Here is a 22,216-nt window from a genome sequence, read left to right as displayed (position 1 = left end):
GAAAGTAGAAATACATTATGAGCTTAGCCCAGTGCAATTTATCTAGCAGCATTTGTAAGAGAAAGAAATCAACTTATGTCAACTGATCTTTCTCATACTTCATGTTTGCGAAAAGAACTATCACTTCTTTATTGTTCACTAAGATAATTTATGAGCCCCAAAGGTAAGTTTAAAAAAAGAAAAAAGATGTTGAATCTTGTTGCCATGATTTCTTTTTATGTTATTTGTTTTGTTTTGCTTTCTTTCCAGAGTGGAAAAAGGATTTACTAAGAAAACTACCAGTATGATGTGTTGCATGCATTGTAACAGTCATCAAGAGACAATTGTTGTTGTTTTTGTGTAGGCAAAAATGGAGAAAATCAGCAAATCGTGCTGATGATTGTGAGGTCCGCTGAGCCACTGGTGGGAAAAAATGCTGGAAATGACACAAGTGAAATTGACCAATTTCTGTGCAGTTTTGGGTTTTTTTGTAACTGCTATTTTTATCTAAACTTGTTGATTCAGAGAGAACTGAAAGTAATGCATCCTTATGCAGGAGAACACAGTGGACAATTAATTTTTTGTCTTCTTATCGTGTATGTACTGTACGTCCCATTCTTGTGAAACATATCTCTCTCTTTCTTTGAATTTGGAAAAAATGTTACTTGGACTTGAGCACGAACTGGTTACATCTTAGCAGTAAAACGTCAAAGGTCAAGTATCTCATGTCTGCCCTTTTCTTGTGAATCATTACACTTGGCGCAAAAGTCCAGTTAGACTCGAGGGTGACCTGCTAATAATTTAGCAGCCAAAAGTCAATGTTGTGACCTCTGAGAGTATTTATAGGGTCTTAACTCGTGGATTTACATGTGAATTATAGCAAAATTTTATAAGAATGTCTTAAGATAAAATGATGAAGTGATTACATTTTTTATCCGAGGAGACTGAACTTGCTGTTGGAAGGCATTCAACTACAAAGTGCTACTTCTACTTTATTTGTAGATTAAAATGATGATTATGAGCTTAGCCCAGTGCAATTTATCTAGCAGCATTTGTGGGAGAAAGAAATCAACTTATGTCAACTGATCTTTCTCATACTTCATGTTTGCGAAAAGAACTATCACTTCTTTATTGTTCACTAAGATAATTTATGAGCCCCGAAGGTAAGTTTAAAAAAAGAAAAAAGATGTTCAGGGTTTGCATAAAAATCACAGAGGAACAGCATCGCTGTATGCTTTTCTCTGAAAGGCACCTTGTGTATCACATAGACATGCAGCAAATCGTCACTGGTCTGTGACAGTTTCCCGGATGCCCTCTTCCTCTCATCAGGCAGAACTTGTGATCACAGACTGATATCATCACGCCAACGTCTCCTTGTCACATCCGATTTCTGCTGCTCATGTCTGAAAACTGTCTCTCTAGGCCATAGTGGCGGCAGACCATGCTAACCAGCGCGACGCCATTGGAAGCTAATAAATCATCTGTGGTTTTATTTCAGATTTATTTGGACCGTAATGAAGACGCGACGGGCCCCGGGCTGTAACCGACAGCGACAGGGTGACACTGATGAATGGCTGAAGGTGCGTTCTCTACAGTTGGAAGGAGAGCGAGGACTGTCAGGCTGCCACAGTGCGCTGTGTGTGCGTTTAATCAGTCACACAGATCTGCTAGATCACACAGTGGGAGCATAAATAGCATTACCATCTAATATGTAATTACTACTCTTCACAAAAAAAACATGTGGATACAAGCACCAGCTTCCCCATCAGCTTTGTTATCATTATCACCATCATAATCATTATTACTGGAAAAGTGGCTACAGTCTTAACCACTCACTTCATCAAAATCATTACTGTATTTATAATCATCATTACAGTCAATATCCACGTCATCCTACACATTTACGACATGATCCTTGTCACCTCATTATCCACATTTTATTAACACAAAACACCGCGGACAACAACTATCACTGTAGCATCGCTGTTCTGCTGAATGTGCTTTTGAACGTTTCCATTGTTACCACGCCATCATTAACATTACAACCACAGGTATATATATCCTTCTATTCATCATTAAATTCATCACTTTTGTCATTATTATCATTTTATCAAAATCACAATTACAATTATCAAACTACATATTAAACTATATATTAAAATCACAGTTCCAATAGATTCTGCAATCCATTGCAATCTCTCACTTAGCGTTTCTTTTATTTGTTAAAAAAAACAATAATGGCTTTTGATAAACCGGCTTTACTTTCTGTGTTCACAGAAATCTTCATTAAGATAAAACTTTGGTAAACAAACAGGTGCTTCATTGAAATATAGCTACAATTTGGTTTGATCCATATCCAAATAGACTCTCCCCTGAACCTTTAATAACTTTCTAGGCATTGCTGTCTAAAACAACTACAGCATTTAGTCCTTTCTGTCCTGGTGACATGTTAAGTAGCTGCGACTACTATACCCAATATTCTACCTCAGTTACAAATGTTAGAGGGACGAAACAAAATTTTGCTTCTGGACCAGGACTTTGGTTTAACATATTTTCTCACTGCTCTTTATACCTTCACCACCTACTGAATTGCCCAAGATTCCAGGAGTAATATTCATTTTTTCACCAAGACTGTTAATTGATGATAAACAGACTGTCTGTATATTAGCTGAATACTGGTACAAGACATTAGCTACTTCAGCGAAAAGCCAAAGATGCAGACTGTGAACACTGAAGTTTCACGTAATTGTGGCAAGAAAGAAAAGAAGAAATCGAGTTGAAAGATTTTAAATCTGATAACGACACACAAGGGCTAAAGATGACAGAGCCGAGAGAGGTGAAAACACTTACATTTGTTTATTTTTAAGGTTTGGCAGTTTTTATAGAATTCAGCTATGGTGCCATAGTTTTTCATTACGCGCAGCATTTTCACTTTCATGCAGTTCTTCATAGCAATGGTGCAAAACTTCTTATGTGTCAACTATCTGATAACAATCTTGTCTCTTCCACGAATGAAATGATCCAAAAACATTAACAAAGTAACTGTCATCCACATTGTCTTCAACGTTTTATCAGTATTATCATCGTTATCATCATCGTCATCGTCATTACTACAAGCAAAATTGAAAATCATTACATTTAACTTAATCATCCCTGTCGTCACCATTGTCAAACATCCGACTTCTTCTCCTCTTCGTGCTGTATGCATTCTCTCTCCAGTGCTGTACTCTGTTACACTGGCTCTGTGTTTGAATAGCATGCTTTCCGTGTGTCATCACAGTCAGCCAAGGACAAATCGACTGAGCCAACTCAATGCTTCAAGCCTGGCAGCTTCCAGTCATCTTGTCAATCAGTGAATCCATACGAAGCTTGTCTCAGCCTGGCCTGACAGAGTATGGCACAGCAGTTTGTGAAGAGCATTGAAAGCTACGTATACATCATACACAACACTGTGGCAGCAATTTGACAGCAAGTTTGACTAACTTCTCACCAAACTGGGGAAGCTACTGTGGAAAACATATGAAGCTGGGATTTACTGGAAGTAAATCTGCAAAATGAAAATTTGACTTCCAGGAATATTTCATCAAGGACCTTTTTTGAGTAGAAAATATATGTCACACAAACATCTGAAAGTTGGCTTAGTTTTGTTTTAGTTTAGTTTTGTTCCTTTCTCTTTTTCCCCATCAAATTTCTGAAGCCACAACTGCCCGTACCTGCTGTTACCGGCTCCAGTTTTTTGCTTTTGTACTGACATCTTTCTTAAAAGGTGCACAATACATTCACCAAGACACTGACATTAATGGCTTCAATCAACCCGTTTTAGTTGGATGACCCTAACCCTGAAAAGGGACTTTCTCACCAGATACCAGAATGTTATGGGTCAACATTGCTCAGTTAAATATTTGAAACCCTATTATTCCATAATAAAAGTCATTAGTCCATTTTTCAAATCCAAACCATGTTAAAAAGTCTTTAGCCTCCCCTCAATCATATTTTTAAATGATCTTGAGAAGTAATTCTCCAGACTTTCTGGAGGCCTTTAAAAGTTTTTCTTGGCTGCATTTTCACTAACTGTCCTTGTACGTTGTAAACTTTTCAGAGGAATATTTTTTGTTTGTTTAACCACCTAAGACTGACCTATGACTCATTCAGGCACCTAACTGAAGGTAAGAGATGAACCAGTGTTGTGTTTACACATAACAGATAACTTAGCAAAGAACTTTGTATATGTAGGTACTTTGCTACTAGCAGCCTGTCACAAAAAACATAATTTTGTTTCCATTTCAGTTTCAGCTTGTGAAAAAGGCCAAACACAACACAGTCTGATACAAGGTGATTCCCACCATGGTATTAGCAGAAAACCTAACATATCTGGACATGCTGAGGAGTGTATCCTTAAAAAAATTGAAAAAAACAAAAAGTGGCAGACAAAGAAGAAGTGACAGGCCTAAAAATCTACACCAGATAAAGTAATTAATGCTGAAAGTCATGTCCTTAAGAAAGAGGGAAAAATTGAGTCAAGACCTTTTGACCCTTTAGTTGGTCTAGCTTCTGTTCACTGCACATCACAAGCAGTTCACTAATGTATGAGGTATGCAAAATTACACAGGAACAGCAACAGATCTCATAGAGTGATGAATCCAACTTAAAATTTATGTATCGAATTGACAGAAGCAGAGCAGAGCGTGTCTGCCACCCTCTATAACGGTGGAGGTTCTGTCATGGTTTGGAACTGCATTTCACCCAATCGAGGTGGGGATGTTGTCAGAATTATGAATGCAGAAAAGACGTTTTGATCCACCACGCAATACCATCTGGAAAGTGTTGAGGCTTAATTTTTCAGCATGACAATGATCACAAACACACTGCCAATGTGTTAAAAGCATACATGGAGAGAAAAACATACAATGGAACGCTATCGGTCAAGGATTAGCCTCCTTGGAGCCTGGAACTCAAGATTTCTAAAGCAGTGTAGGATCATCCTGACCAAGAACAGACAAAAAAGGCAGCCAACATTCAAACAAGAGCTTTACATGTCCTTCCAAAGGTCTGGAGAGCTACTCCTGAGGACTATTAAAAGAAATTCCAAGAAAGCTTGAGAGATCAGACTGTAATGAAGAATAAATGTAATACCAAATATTGACTTTTAAACTCGTTAGAATTCCATAAACAATGGTTTTGCTCTATATATTGTAGTTCCATATATGTTTACACATTTGCACCTGTTTCCCATTTTCCTAGCAAATTACAAAAAATTGAGGGTCGGCCCAAGACTTTTGCACAGTACTCTCCATCTAATGACCGAAATCACTGTTGAGAAAACAGAGACTAAAAAAGGTTTTTCATGTTTAAGACAAAGATGATTTCCACATGAAGCAACACCTGCTTTTTCTCTCTGTTTTGGTCCTCCATCAACACCGAGCATGTGTTTTTCACACTTGAAAGTGGAGCTTTTTAAAAACACAAAAAAAGCCAAAACCACTAGCTTTGCAGCTGACAGCGAATTAGCCAAACTGAACTGTTGGGAAAAAATTATGTCTATCTGTTCAGACATAGACGGAGCGTAGAGACGAAAAAAGGACAGCTTCCTGTTGAATCTGTCTCGCTCTTACTCCCGGCACTCCTTACACAGCTATCAACATTTCCTCAAACTGTGTGCAGCTTTTCAGAAAAAAATGACAAACAACAAACAAGAACCAGCTCTGCATGCTACCTTCAAAGCGCTTTGACTGGTTTTGCCCCTGGCACAGTTTATCCTCACTCCTGGCAGGAAACGCTTCTGCAACCGCAAAAACACTCTGGACGAAAAAACAGCATTTGTATTTCTCCAGGAATTTATGTGCTAAGAAGGTGGTGTTTCATGGTGGCACATGGGAGCAATTATTTAATTTAAATGCCAGTGTCAGTTAAATGCTAGATTGTATTCAAGACTTCTTTCACAGCTGCCATCATATTATGTCACAGTAGAAAAATAGCAAATGTAAATAATTGCATTAATTATTGCTGCATTAAATTGAGATTTTTCAGCTACTGTCACGCTGTCATGGCTTACTGGGATACTTAAAGAGAAGCAGAATTTGCACAATTTACAACTCAAATGTATCCCAGCTCGTCTTATTGTGCAGCTTGTCAGTTCTTTAACTGTCTAGAACAAGCTTAGCTGTCCTCGCTGTAAAAGCGACCCTCATGCTTACAGCCTCAGAAGAACCCCTCTGATTGCCTGTCCCTCCCAAAGAGAAGGCTTGAACAACTGTTGAATAGCGCTCCTGTTCTCACATAAAGATCTGTGTGTCTGTGATGATCATATTCTAAGCCAGGAGTGTCAAACATGAGGTTCGAGGCCCAGAATCAGCCTGTCAAAGACTCTAAACCGGCCCACTGGAAGGCTTTGGAAAATAAAAAGGAGGGCATACATTTTGGACTTTTAATTGTATTTTTATACATTTTGCAGATTTTCCTGCTGATAAAGTCCTGGCCATTCATGCTACACCAAAGTAATAAAGTAAAAGATAAACAATTATGACTGATTTCTTTTGGGGTTTTTTTACAGTGGGTCCACAGTAAAACGTCGAAGGTTCGTTGACAAAATTTTGCCTTTTTCGTATTCTGTAACTGCTTGCAAAAGGTTGTCATCATAGCACGTAAGTCACATCTGCTTCTCTCCCATGTGTGGTACCTCAAGGCTCTGTCTGTGGACCAGTTCTCTTTTCATATTAATATTGCTATAAAAGTTATTGTACTAACCCTTCTCTTTGTTATCAAAGAGCCAATAGTCAAAACTATTTACATTAGTGAAAATGTTGGTCATGTTTAAGCATACACTGTTGTAATATTAAATAAATGATAGGATTTGTGAAGAGTAACACTAAAACTCCAACACAAAACAGAGCTAAAACTTTAAATCTGCTGCACTTTTATGTCTGGCATCAAAAGGGTCCTTTAAAAAAAAAAACACTTTGAAATTCATTCAGGTCCTTTGATTGAAATCTTTTTTGTTATGGCATATGTTTTTTTGCACGTGCACTGCACACTCTTCATCCTTCCACCTCTCTAATTAATGCTGTACACCCATGGTGAGACGAAGTGGGCACATTTGGTGTCTCTGGCTGGCAACCACCATGACTGATAAAATAAACAGATAAAATACTCAGGGCTGGCACCATCTCTGTCCTTCCATCTTCATCCCATCCTCTCACACACTCTGTTACGCTCCTTCACTCTGCCTCACCACTCTCCTTCTGCTCCTCCACAAAGTTGTCACTCACTAGCTGCAGAAAGGTTTATCACATCTCTTATCCAGTTATCTAACCTCTCTTTCACTCCTCTTCCTCACCCTTTTTCATTTTCTTATTTCATACCCACACTCCTTCTGGCTCTAAATGAAAAGTTGTACTGTGTTTTCTATATTTGCTGCACAGTTTAACAAGGTATTAGCATACCCTGTGGGCCTAAATTTTAGTTTTCATATGGGTGACAAACATGCTATCATACACACATAGCAAAAGCACACACACCCACACACACACACACAAACACCTATAGGTGCGCAGAGCCAGTTAATTAGAGCTTGAAGCCCTTCTCTCCTAATGAACCTGAGGGTAATTAAAGAGCCCCAGGACACGGGTGTGTCTGCGAGCTGGTTCTAATTAAGCCCCAGCGAGCTGATTTAGCTAATTAGCTAAAGGCTCGATGTCGAACACCAAAGCATTCCAGCTCCAGCATAACACAGGAACTTACAATGCTCCCACATCGTCCCTGGCAACACTTTCATTTCCTGCGGCATTAATCATCGGAGTTACAACTGTCACCATAGTGACTGCCATGTAAGAATGAGTAGAGGAACAGGCTGCAACCCTCAGGGTGAGAGGTGTGAGTTAGCAGCCGGCAGGTATGGCAGGGAGGGACTGGAAACATGTGCCACGGTTTTTCTGAAGAACGTGGAAAGTATGTGACAAAAACATGATTATTATCCAACAGCTAGTAATAAAACAAGGTGAACGCATAACTCAAGCTAATTGGCTCAAAAGAAAGCAAGGATGTTGTTCTTTTTGTTGCACTAGTGAATATGACTTTTATGCGAGCTAAACAGGAAAACAAAGGCAAACTGTAAAATTATCATTCTGTCATATGTTAAGAATCCAACGATATGAATGAGGTGTCAGTGGCTGAAAGATGGTTAATGTCCTCGTTGAGGTTTTTGTGTTTTTTATTTCACTTGCAGTTTGATTCGATTTACGATACAAAAAAAGCCACAGAAAAAAACTCTCAATGGTCCTACTATGTTCACATGTGATCCCAAGAAGACCTCACTACATGTTCGTAGGTAACAAGATGGTAAAGAAATGAAAGACATTGTCAACTCATGGAAACTTTGACATGCAGATGAGCTAGGAATCAAACCACCAACCCACAATGCTCTACCTCCCCAGTGTATTTTACATGCTAAAATCTTAAAAGTGTGTTTTTTTTCTTTTGCTATTTAAAGGTGTTTTTTTTTATATTTAATAGCTAATTAGTCAACTTGTTTTTTTTCAACAACTATATTTAAAAATTAAGTTTCACTTTATTTAATTTTATGTCTACTGTTAAATGTACAGTTACTCTAGCAGAGCCCATTCTCAATCCCAGCTCATCAAATACTACCCATTAATTAAAGTTGTCTTTGGTGTCAGTGCCAAGATGCATTGGTTACCGGTTGGTCGCGGCACCAATGCCAGAGGGGACTTTGTGCATATCTCTCAGATGCTAGGAGCAGTTTTGGATGCTCTGGAATGAGACCATATCCCTCACAGGGGTGTAATACTGTTTTATAACTAGCAGTTTTAAGGAAAAGAAGCACAAAAATATTATGAGAGAGAGACATTAAAATGGTTATTTTTATCACAAGGTATGATTTTCAAGCTATTTGAAAGTTCTAAAACTTGTAAGAATGAAGACAAATAGACTTTTTTTTAACTAGTGTCATCCGAGGCATCCTCGTTTCCATCTCTCCCTCTTCCCCTCTCTCCAGCTTGTGTCACCAATAACTCAGCTTCCAACTTCATAGCTGGAGCGCATCTGATCCCTATTCATTTCCACGGGAGAGAGAGCGAGCTGGTGTTGGCCACTAAGGCCCTGATCAATCATGATCTAGAATGACAGCTTGTTTTAGAGATGGAGGAATGGATGCAGAGAGTTAGAGAGAGAGCGAGAGAGAGTAGGGATTTTAAGATATTCAGACATGGATATTTCTCTTTCTGAAACGTGTGTGATTTGTCGACATAACCAGATATGATCAGAAAACGGTCAGAGGATAAAGAGTTAGAGGAGGGGGAAATGGAAAAAGAACATCCCCGGCCCTGTTGGTTATTAAGAGATTAAATTCCGTCTCTGACAGACTTGTCAGTGCAGAAGACAGAATCGAGCACGGCCGGTAATTTGACTAGTTCCCTATCTCCTCTGCGCTAACTTGGCCGATGACAGCCAGGCGACAGAGCGTTGAATATGCAAGCTGTCTCTCCCTCTATCCCTCTACCATCTAATAGCTGTGAACCCTGTCAGGGCTACCTTAAATGGACACACACACATGCCCTCACAAAACACATACAGCCTTGTGAAATGGTACAATTTCACCCATTTGCATTTTCACAAAGCGGCGTTGACCTCCAAGGATATTGACAGATGAAGACTTGCAGATTCAGCTCCCTCACATGTGTGCTAGCGAGACGAATTCTCGCCACTAACGTCTAGCGTAAACTCCAGTTTTGCATTCCTCCATGCATTCCTCCTCAATAAGTGAGTGTGCGTATGTGCGTGTGTGCATGAAAATCCACTGACACCTCCTTTTATCCTGATGTGCAGATACTTCCAGCACACCCACAGTGAATTCACTCAGGCCAGGTGTTATTTTAGCACTCACTTTCCGGAAGATGAACGAGGGACGTTTTCCTCCTCCTCTTCTCATCTCACACTTTCAAATCCCTTGTTCTGTCTTTCCCCCACTCAGTCCCATCCCTCCATTTGGAAAAGCCTGACCCAGTATTACGGTGACATTATGGGGCCACTTACCGCCCTGCTAAAATAAACCCTTGTGAAGGAGGCGTGTGACAGAACGAGGTTACAGCACGCCGTCGCGCAAATTAATCAAACAAATAAACGAGGAATTTAGACTTAAACAGGGAAGATCTCCCCCTTCCTCTCTTGTCTCTTCTCTTGTCTTGCAGCTCCCGTGTTTGCCCTCTCTGGGACACAGACGCTTTCAGACAAAAAGCACACACAAAAGTCCAATTATGCATGTACAAAAGCATTAGTGCAAAGATAGCAGCTACCTGCACAGTCATATGGCAAAGTCCATCAAACTCAGACCTGCTTTGAGATTCAGCCACTGACTTTTTATTTTGTGACACTGTGAATAGTTCCAAAGCTTTAACTTCTTCACAGTGAGAAAGTCTTTTTTTTTTCCTCTGGACCAGATGTCTCCTGGAACTCGAGTAATGAAAAGTAAAGCTTTAAACCATGAAATACATGACATAATTTAAATATTTATATCCAAATATTAGTCAAGCAACCTGTTTCCCATTAAACTTCACACAGTTCGAAGCCTACTCTTTCAGCAGTACCAGCTACAGCTTTGAAATTGTAGTGTGACTAATGAACTTGCTGTTCACCCTGTATTCTGCTCATTGCTGCTCCGATTTTTTTTCTTCACTAATGGAGGCATGGATCTCTTCAACTAGCTAACAAGTCCATTAACTGGTGTTAATGAAAATGTTAGCTAGTTGACAAGAACATAAACAACAACATCAGAAAGCATCAACATCATGAAATTGTCATTTGAACTTCTGAGCTTCTTTCAAACCCAACTTACTTTACTGAAATTTTTCAAAAGGATGTTTAGAGGAAAAGCATGCAGACACTGCAATAGTCTACACTCTACAATACCCATGTGTCTATATGTGTCTGTAGGAGATGTAATTTTTGTTTTGTCTTCACTTTATTATTTGTTCACCTGCTCTCCCCAGTAGGACTTTTTCTGCTATTTCTTGTTATTTTTCTATAATTCAAGCAAATAACCATCTACAGTTGGCATTAGTGGTAAATTTTTCCTCTGTGATTAAACATTGAATGAGTGCATATAGACAGTGGATCATGAACTCCCTCAGCAATAAAACTGGTCCATGAAGACTGTTAAGTACGATTAAGTTTTTGTTTTAGGAAGGACATTTTTAGAGCACCTATGTCTATTATGTTTTTATATTGGAGCCCAAAATTGTTCTCAAAGTTCTCTGGTTAAAGATGTCTGTCTTCTTGGAAGACCAAATTGCAAGCACTTAATAAGGGTGGTATTTAATGTTTTTTTTTTCTTTTCTTTTTTTAAAATAATTTCCAATGCACTCTCCCATTTTCCAGTCATGGAGCAATTTTCTCACTGCAGTCAGGAATGCAAACTACCATCCAGCTTTTAGTGGCAAACATTTGCTCCAGCCAGCTCGCTTCCTTTCAGGTTTCCTCTCTGAACTGGATTATGCTGTGAGCATTTATGCTGCCTACAAAATGACACGTGATTCTTTTTGTGTGTGTGTGTCTGTTTGTCGCTGTTAGTTGGTTTTATTTACGTATTTATCCTATTTTGCTTTGTGGTGCAGCTTTTATTCACCATTAACTATCAGGTAGAAAGCTAAAAGGACTCTTTTGTCAGTTTCTCATTTTTGTTATTCATATGAAACAAAGAATAAAAATCATCGTCATTTACTTTTGAAAATCCCAAAATACACAGACCTGGAACAAGGAGGGAAAAAGTGGATTTTTTTTTTTCGTTTAAACATCATCAGGTTCACGTAAACATTTAGTCCCTGTCATCTCTCAGCAATTTCAGATTGCACCCAGTGTTAAATGCTAGTTACCATAGAGATGGCTTTGAGGCCCATTCTGCATGCAGGCGGCATCTTGATTAATCTTGACGATGACAGTGCGACTCTTGATGGGGACAGCTCCACATTGATCCATAATGAAGCCATTGAGCCGCATGACGAATGGAGGGGAAGGAAATTTGTGAGCCCGTGATTAATGAAATAATTAATTAAGTAATTGGGCTGAATTAATTATTTATTTCTCAATCCTTGAAGTCGGAGAAAAGTTTGATTACATTTTGAAATTGGGGGCCGAGGAAGTGGGGGGGGTGTCGGTGATGAGGTGAGCTGTGTTTTCATTCTCAGTCAGTGCGAACTGGAGCAGGCATCCCAGTACGAGTGAGAAATTATCTCTCATCCAGATCATATAAACTGATAATTTACTTCTTTTTGGCACATTTCATGGAAGCTTTTTCCAGTCACAGAAAGAAAATCTCTCCATGTGATGAAATGAAAGTGCGGGATGATTTGTTATTTAGATGATCAGATTTATGACCATCTGGGTGGCATGTCTAAGAGCTCTAAGAGAACCAAACACAATTGTTTCTGTTTTTCATTTTGTTAATAACAATATAGATGATTAACTATCTTAATGGCGAGTTAAGCCTGTGATCCTATTCCCACATATGACTCCCAGAACATCTGGGAATTTAAAAATTTCTGATTCCACATTGTCCTATCCATCTGCTGCCTTCTGTAAAGAGGGTGTGTGGGAGGTTTCCTGGACCTGCTGGAAGGAATGGGAGCTTGTCCAGGTAAAACATGCAGCAATTTTGGATTTTCTCTCACAAAGCTGTCACCCTTCACAAGCTCCTGCATATGTTATACGGAAAACCTGTTCAGACTTCCCATAACTTTACAGAAAGAATAATATGTTGGTTCTTTTTGGCCAGCTTTTTAAGCAAAACCTTAAATTTGTAGTTATTGGAAATCACTGGAGATCATTCTGCTAATGATGTATAGCACTCGCGAACATGTCTGCAAATCCCAGTCCGAGGTCTCCTGCTACATATCATCACTTTATGTAGGTCTGCTGAAACACTAATAAAATAAGTCACAACCTTTTATTTCTTTGTGTGTTTTTTTCACCACCATACTTACACCTGGGAGCTACAGGCTGCCATAACAGTATTTCACAACTGGCCATTATTGTGGCAGAAATAACACAGAGTCACTGTCTCCCATTTCTGCAGACAGTGTGCAAGAGTTAAAACATTTTCCTGTGAAATCAGTAGCTGTTAAAATCGCTCCAGTCTGTCTTCTGTCTGTCGCTGTGTTGACTTTTGGACCTAATTAGTGCAAACTGGATCACATCAAAATACACAACGTCAAGGACAAGTTACATAAACTAATGTACAAAATAACTACTGCCACTCCAAAACATTGATACCAGAAGATTCTGCACAGTGGAAACATGTCCACACCTAAATGCCTCAGTGTTACATTTGACCAGGCTTCTAATTTTGATAAACATATTTATAGCCCTGAGCAATCCTGTGTTTTTTAACTAAAAAATCTAGAAGCCCAGTAGCTGCGAAGATTTACTAAGTCCTCTAACTGGTCTCGTGTGACGCTTATTTTTTCATCTTTGCACTGCACTGGCTCCAGATGAAGTTCAGACTTCAGTTTAAGATTCTGGTGATCACTTTCAGAGCTCTCCACGGTCAAATGCCTGCTTACTTTAGCAAACTCCTGCATTCACGTATACCATGCAGGTCATTGAGATCTTCTGATCACACCTGTTGGTGGTTCCTCATTCAAGACTAAAAACTAAAGTAGGCATTAAAGGTTGTGTTGCTCCTAAAACTATGGAAACACTGCATTTGCATTTTGAGATCTGAGCACTCCACTTAAAGTAACAAAAATCAACTCAAGACTGATTTGAATAGGCTTGCTTTGAACTAGTGGATATTATTGTTTTGATTTATTATTTGTATTTTTATTTGTTGATTATTGTTGTCAAGCACTTAGAAAAGTGCTATATAAATACATTTTACTTGCATGCAGTTCATATTCAGATTCTGCTTTTCATTGCATTATCTTTGCACTGCAGTTACACAACAATTAACATTAGGAATTATGCAAAATAAACTCTGATTATCTTCAGGCATCTTGAACACCTGGTTAAAGTTTGGGAAACACTTACAATAAACAAATTAGTGAAAGGAAATGGAATTCAAACTCCTACGGGAAAGTGAGACTTGTTGGATACTCACCTTAATATTTTATACTTACTACATGAAGGCACACTGCCTTCCAATACTAATAAACGTCTTGTAGTGGGAAAGGAAATCAAAGAAAGTAGTGGTATGCCACATTTGTGTTTGATGATGAATGTGCAGAATCCACTGAATGCGTAACTTTTAAATTAGTCTTTTAAAAGGTTAAGAGTTGTAAACACATCATGTAATGTGAATTTATTCTTCATCAAGTGTCCCGCTAGTTTTGCCCTCCTATCATTTTTTCCTAGAATGATTTTATCCCCATAATTGCCACGCAAATAAAATAATATTACAAATTTTTATAATGAAGGTAATGGCAAAAATGGATCCTCTAATGTCTGTGCATTACAGCATGACCATGCATACATCTTGTGTGTGTATTAGCCAGTGTGTGTTTGACTATGAGTATGTGTGACTGTGTCTGTATGCAACGTGCGCAGGTCTCCCTGTTGCGTCGTATCGGAGATCATTGTGCATCCATCAGTATGCCGTTAAGCATTGGCCAGTGAGGATATGAAATGGCTCTCACTTTGGGGCTATCGCTGATCAATGCTCATAAACATTTAATGTCATAATCAGCCATCAGGCGGCACAATAACACATCAGCAGCTTTGGGCAGCGACAGCAGGATGGCAACGCACACGTTCGTCCACTAATGCATGCACAGAGTGCACAGCTTTAGTGTTACATCTCTGGTACATTGAGTATGTATATTTTATGTAACAAAGCCACGGAGGTGGAACGAACTGCCGCTCTGCGCCATACCCACACACACACACATTAAATGTCTTGCCTCACACACCATTAAACAAACACACACCATCAACCATTTAGGCACTAAAATAATGTACGCGTGCTCAGCGTGTGTATGATGGTATGCTATGGTCTGAGTGAGAGACGAAAGAGAGAGAGAGAGAGAGAGAAGGTGGGAGAGGGTGGGTTGAGGAGGTGAGGTATTATCAGGGGAGGGCTTTACAAAGTAAGCCAATTTATACAAGGTATCCCTGCACGAATTAGCGGCTAATGACTCTATTAGCTTTCATTTTTGCACCGAGGAGATTTGCCTGCATAAATTAGGACCCGATCATTGGCAAAGTGTCACGGCCAAAGGACAGTTTATAAATACAACAGCCAGGCCCTGTCAGCCGCACCAAGCGCTGATATAGACGTCTCTGCAGACTTTGTCGTTGAGCGCAACAGACTTGTGCCAGTCAGACTGTGACAGGGGACCGTGTGGGTCCCGGGGGGAGCTCTCTCACCATCGTCCCTGAAAAGGTCAACTTGACGCGGGCACAGCCCATTGACCTGCCCCTCTGTCAGCTCCGCTGATAAAAATCAGATAAACTTAAGACCACTTATTGATCCAGCCTGCAGAGCCTTAGGCAAATGTTGGCCGAGCTCTCCTCCTTCCTCCTCTTCCTTGTTCTCCTCCTTGCCCTCCTCTTTTCTGCATATGATTAAACACTAGCAAATTAAAATATAGGGCTGAATCAGTGAGGAGGAAGAGGGAGAAGCAGAGACGAAAAGCAAGAGGAGGGACGGCGGGCAGGAATCCGTGACTCTCTGTGGAGAGGAGGGGAAGGAGTGTTATTAAGAGGTGAGAGGATGAAAAGTGGAAGAAGGGACAGTAAGATTAATAGCAGAAATTTGAGCAGAGACAGGGAAATTTCATTAACTATGAGAGCACTTGTTAGAGCTAAATGGTCAGAGAGAGGTGGGAGGTGGAGACTGGAGAGCAAGACAAGCTCTAAAAGGTGTAAGAAGTAGTAAAAAGAGCAACAAAGACGTAGTAGATGCTCATGCAGCTTACAGCTTCTCTTTACAGTTAAAGAAAAACGGATGTGAACACAGCAGATGAGTGAGAGCAGCTCTGGTCGGGAATGAAGAAATGAGGGGCCCTGCAGCAGGAAGGATACAGGCGAGCAAAGGGCTCAGAGTCAAAGCTAGGGAGAGGAGTAGAGACGGCTGTGGGGAGACAGAATTGGAGCAAAACTGCAGGAGAAACGAGCGAGAGCAACAGAGGTGTAGCACATCTGGCTGGCAACACTTTCACCTCAGTAATCAGAGCACACATCCTCCTCACTCACACCAACTCTTTTGCCAGGCTGGGTGTCTGTCTGCTGCCCTCTGCACCCGTGCTATCTTTACACATTTCCTCCATCCAGTGAAACTATACTTTTTTCAACACACACATACTGTATGCACACTCACACAGACACACACATATCCACACACTCCCGGTGTCTCACTGTCTCCGTGTTTCCCTCAGGAGAATGAGCATTACAGCTCAGGGCAAAGAAGTGCCGATAAGGCGACAGGAGTGTGACGCGAGCGGGGGGCCGATGACCACAGATAACACACTCGCTCGTGTGGCTGTGTGGGTACGTGTGCGTGTGAGGCCCACAGTCGTCAGGGTGTAAGTGGGAATGATGAGGGTAACCCCGTTATCAGCTCTGTCTGTATCAGCACCTCCATCTGGCGTTGGCTCTCTTAGCAGTGGGTGTGTGTCTGTGTGTGTGGGTGCATTTGTCTGTGCAGGTCGATAGTTGTCTGGTGAGAAGGAAGTGCAGTCTGGGTCAAACTGGTGACACATGCAGAGCAGCCTTTAGTGTCTTTCCAGTTCTCTTTTGCATTTGATTTGGATGTGTGTGTATGTGTGACAGAACAGTCGTGCAGTCAGCACAGAAGCAGAAAAACAGACTTTGTATTTAAAATATTCAAGTTGCAATTAGTCCCTATCAGTCTGCTCACAGCAAGGCTTTTGAGCCTTTCACACAGTAGAGTATTAGTCTTTTATATCTTCAGTTTGAACAATTGGTTAAGTGATGAAGCAGTACAATTGCAGCAAGTTGTCAGAATAAAAATGTTGCCCTGTATCTCGATTAAATTAGTTAGAGAAAAATTATACGCTGCATAGTTGCAGGTAGGATGCACTTAAAGAAGTGAGGACGCAGCAGCAGAGGTGTTATAAGTGAGTGCTGGGATAAGAACATGAATCACAGCTTTAGTCCTCTGCTGCCAACAACTGGAGAAAATGAGGAACAGCAGAAACTCACAGTGAATATGAAAGATCCTCCTTTCATGATCTTCTCACTTGTGGGACCTCTCCATTTTGCTCTTTTCTTAGCCACTGTGGAGAGAAAATAAGCACGTTGTTCCAATGCGTTCATATTGCCAGAAAACCTCTGTGCTTCCAGTCAAATATTAATTTAAAAAGGCAAAGCATCACATTTAATAGTGGAGGGCTTTGTCAAGGACTTCTAGGGGTCAGTCATTGTAAGTCGTTGATTGTAATGTTTTCCTTTAAATTCCCCGACGGTTCAAAGATTTTTGTTTTAAATTCCAAACAGTCTTTACTGTATAGCGCAGTTTAACATCCAGAAAGTGATTTGTTATAAATGCAGCATGGCTCAGCTGTATATTATAGTGATTCTGTCCATCATATTTTCAAAGAATAGAAATATTTTCTTTTGACAATAGGAGAATCCAACATATTAAATGCCACTAAATATCCCCCTGACCAGCAATTCTTCAGTTTATTGTTCTTTGTCTCTACCAAATTATATTTACCCAAAGCATATCCAAGATACAGCTTGTTTATATGCACAGTTTGCTGGTGGAAATAAAACTTTTACAAACACAGTTACTAGTGCAACTCATATCAGAGGCAATTTCATCTCTCTCTACTGCACAACAAGATATCCCACACAAAAAAACCACCTCGGTGGCAACACAAAGAGTAAACTTTATCATTCTAAATGTATGTATATGATGTCGAAACATGATTCATATGGACCAATGCTGATATAACTCATTGAAGATGGGTCGTTATGATTACACAGAGTGCTCCCTGCTGGCCATTATCATTCAAGTGCATCTTTACACTGAAGGACACAGCAAAGCCTGTTTGGGCACTGTGGGACAATTTGTGGCTTTTTGTATGCGCGTGTGTATGTGTGTGTGTCTGTGCGAAATTGAGGAATATTCAAGCTTTTTTCGCTCGCTCTCTCTCAGAAGACACGGGGAACAGGTGCACTCAACACTGCAGAATAAGTTCTGAATTGTCTGATCAGTGCCATTAACCGTGAAACAATTCGGTGCACTTCAACGTTTGCACGGGTCTGTATACGCGTGCGTGTTTGCGTGCAGTCACAGGGTGAGCACGTCTATTTCATCATAGGTCGCAGTGGACAGTAAAAAGATGCAAATACGCCCAATAAAATATCTGTTATTCCTCAAATCTAATACTGATGATTCAGTAGCTAGCCTCTCAATAAAACGCGGCAGTAAATGGCAACTGGATTTATTTATAATCATAACTCGACCATAAAGTTAAGTGTTCCTAATAGTTATAAATGACAGGCTGCCCGCTACTTTTGCTTATTGGCATGCCTTCTTTGGGTATCCCTCCTGATTCCCATTAATATAACATGTCGCTCGCTCTCACCGCGCTGCGAAATGAGATTAAACTCTGACATGAGCTCCGCATCATCCAGCGACAAGCCCGCACCGTGAACTCTTCACCGGGGCACGGCACGGCGGCGAGAAGACGCGAGGATCCAAACAGGAAGGAGGCGTGCGGGCCGCGCGCTCCCTGGAGCGACAGGGCGCGCGCCTCCTTTCCTGAAAGAATTACACATTCAAGCCTGCCATCTACCGACGGGAAAGCGCAATGGCGAATTCAGAAAACGTTGGCGTACGCCCTCTTTGGTACAATACGTGTCAATATAATATTCATATGAAACCGGTTATAATGATGCTGCCTGACGTTTTTATGTATAGTTGCAGGCCTACAATTATGCTGAATATTAACTGATAGCTTGTAAATATGTTGTATTTGGAGTCTGTAACGTTCATGTTCACATTGTGAGTCATAAAGTGCCCTCTTTAAAAAGAAAAACTCCCTAAAAGGGGTATTCAAAAGCTTAGGTCTTTTTCATGACTGTATAATCCAGCAGTACCCAAGCTGCTTTAAGGCATGAGGTCTGAAATCATTTAGCTAAATGAAAGAGAAAAAAAAAGCACCAAAAAAAAAAACCCTGAAATCTTTTGTCACCTCCTTGGCCACTAGTTTCATTACAAACCCTTCAGCTATAATATCTGCATGTAGGTGAGCAGTGAGTATACTTACATTCTGGTACAATAACACAGCTAATACACTGAAAGTGAACTAATATTCCCATAATGTGGTTATCTCAGTAATTTTTACACCATTTACAAGTCATAGCCTGGTCATAAAAAGTGCCCAGTACATAAGAATGGGCATACAGTACACATGCATACAACAGAAGAGAAGGAGCAGCGGGAAAAAGGAAGAAACAGAAGGGTGTTTTATTAGACCAGTTTTATTGCTCTCACTCAGGTCTCTTATCCTGACTTTAAAAGGGCTAAAGGCAAAAGGGTTTAAGTGTATGTATGTGAGAGAGAGAGTGTGTGTGTTTGAGAGAGAGAGAGACAGATTGAAAGAGAAGGGAGCAGAGGAGGTGGGGGTTACTGCCCATTACTGATGGTTGTACATGTAGGCCAAGGCCACATTATGTTGGACTGAGTTGAACACAGTAATTTTGGCCAAAGACTGTGTTACTGTCTACTTAATGCGAAAAGAGGTGGGCAGTTACAGTTTAATCTGCGGTGGTAGTATTTCATCTTGCACTGAAGGATTTAACCATTATATGTAATTCACTCTTAATGTTGCGTGAAGCACTTTCTGACTTTAATATCAGAATGGAAGAGCAGAAGACTGAAGCTTTCAGAGCAAACAGAGAAGCAGGGTTGGGGTTATCACTTCCTTCTGTTGAGCTCAACAAAAGGTTTGACATGAGCTTTTTCCTCACGCTCCAACTTCACAATATTTACACACCTTTTTAACACGAGTGTTACTGTAACGCACTCACTTGTGTGTCTTTTGGAGTTTATTTGCAGTTCTGTGGATCAGCAGCTCGCACGCACACTCCATAAAGTCTCCTGAGAGATCCCCAGGTGGCCTGAGATGCATTTTATGCTGGAATATTTATGTAATTTGTTTATGATGCAGCCAAACAAAGACTTAATCCTCGTTATTGGACCCAAGTCAAAATCTTTGAAAGGACATCTGAACATCACCGCATTGTTTCATCCTGATATCACGTTGCAGTAATGAAGGTTATGTAAGCAGTGTGTGTTGTGTTGTGTTCTGTGATGAGTTATAATGCTCTTTGATGGTCAAACGTTATCTCTTATCTTGCAACTTAATGGTTTCAAACTCTTTGCACTTCTGAAAATTTACATTCAGGTTTGAACAGGTCAGTCCCTTTGCCATATTTTCTCTGAATTTCCCCACTTGCATGAGGTCAAAGTGCACAGACAACACAGAAGAATACTTTTTGCCCAGAGCCTAACTAAGAAGGCTTGTAAATTTTTACAGAAAATGTGTCAGTCGTTTTTGCCTTTGGCTTTTTTCTTCTATTTGTGGCATTGAAAACCAAAAACACGTATTCTCAAGTTGAAAACAGGACGGCTATGTGAAGTGTTTCCTTCGGAAGTTAAGGCAAAAGGAGACGCAGAATGTCAATTAACAATAATGGCACTGCTAAAATAAAATGAAACAGAAGAAAGGGCAACAGGTGTGCTTTGAGAAACTTATGGCTGGCAAGTAAAGGACGAGAGGAAGTTAAAAGCGTGGTGGACAGATCATGATCTATAGTATAAGATCATGTGGATAGGGGTAAAGGGAAAAGATGAAACTAATTTTTTTTTCTTCTTTTTTCCTACTGTTTAGTGAAGGATTTGACTATTCTGATCACCCGCCTCTAGATGGCAGTAGAAGACAAACAGTGGCTGCTGGTCACATCCAACTGGCAGGAAGGTATGTGTGCGTGTGTTGTGGCCAAAGTTCCACGCGCATTAACCATGCCTTAATGTCACTTTTAGGAACCTAAACTTGGTAATAACATTTAGCACAACAAATGAACAAGTCAGATTAGACTACACAGCGATAGCAAAGATAAAATGATGATTAGAGCTGTGTTAATAGGCATGCATCAGTGAACGCTGATAGCCTATAGCCTGCCTTATCATCAACACACACACTCACACGCTCCCACACACAGGATGCACTGCAGCCTATATAAAAGTGTCACACACACACACACACACACACACACACACACATACAAAGGTCCTCTGAAGGCAGTCTCTGAAGTGTATAAAGTGTTTACACGGAGCAAATGTACCTCGTTGGTTTGATGATGAAATTAGGCTACGTGGGCCATCTTGTGTATCAATTCATAACTGTCTAGCTTTGTGTTCCAAATTGATTCCATCTAATTCTATTATACAATCTGCTAAAACCTGCATCCGTGATCACTTACACATAAACCCATAATTGACAATCTTCTTGGCTGTCGTCATATTAGGGGCGGATTAAATGCAACGTGGAGGCGCGTATACCGGCCAGGCTATAATTAATATGAACTGTTTACGGCGTCGACGGGGCCGTGTTGGTTAATGGCGTTGTTTATTGTGTTGCAGGAACCCTGCGTTTCCGGTGCATCAATCCTCGTGTCAGTGGCTGGGCCTCGGTGTCGCCGAGGACTGATGGTCGTGCGGTGATTATAACGGAATAAAAGGACGTAATGAAGTGCTTTCCGCCACGTTATTCTCGTGCGCCCGGCTGCTGTCAGCCACCTCCACGTTGCCTTGATGCTCCACCACTCCTCCCACACCCCCTCTCCATCTCACCATCATTTCACTGTGCTGCACAGCCGGCTGCCTGATTTGTCTCTTGAATTATTATTATTATTATTATTATTATTATTATTATTATTATTATTATTATTATTATTTGCAAGGTTGATATCGGCAAAAAAATAAAAAGTAAAAGTAAAACTCGTTGACATACGGAGGTGAGTAGTGCTGTGTGCATGTCTGCTTAGTATTTGTGCGCATACTGCTATTATTTCATATCTGTGCACATATAGTGCCTTTGTGCCTTTGTGTCGTGTGTGCACGAGTAAGGGAGAGAGAAAGAGAGAGAAACTAATGGAACAGGTTGGTAGTGATTAATTGAAGAAATAGAGAGTTGATTGTAGTAATTAAACAAAACAAGGTAAAGCAAACGACTGGGCCGCCATCTGGGCCCGCAGGCAG

The sequence above is a fragment of the Diplotaxodon limnothrissa genome, linkage group LG22 (assembly GCF_057381915.1).
Source record: "Diplotaxodon limnothrissa isolate DT_005_m linkage group LG22, D_limnothrissa_male_GT1.1, whole genome shotgun sequence".
NCBI lineage: Eukaryota > Metazoa > Chordata > Actinopteri > Cichliformes > Cichlidae > Diplotaxodon > Diplotaxodon limnothrissa.
Note: the sequence above shows the minus strand (reverse complement) of the source record.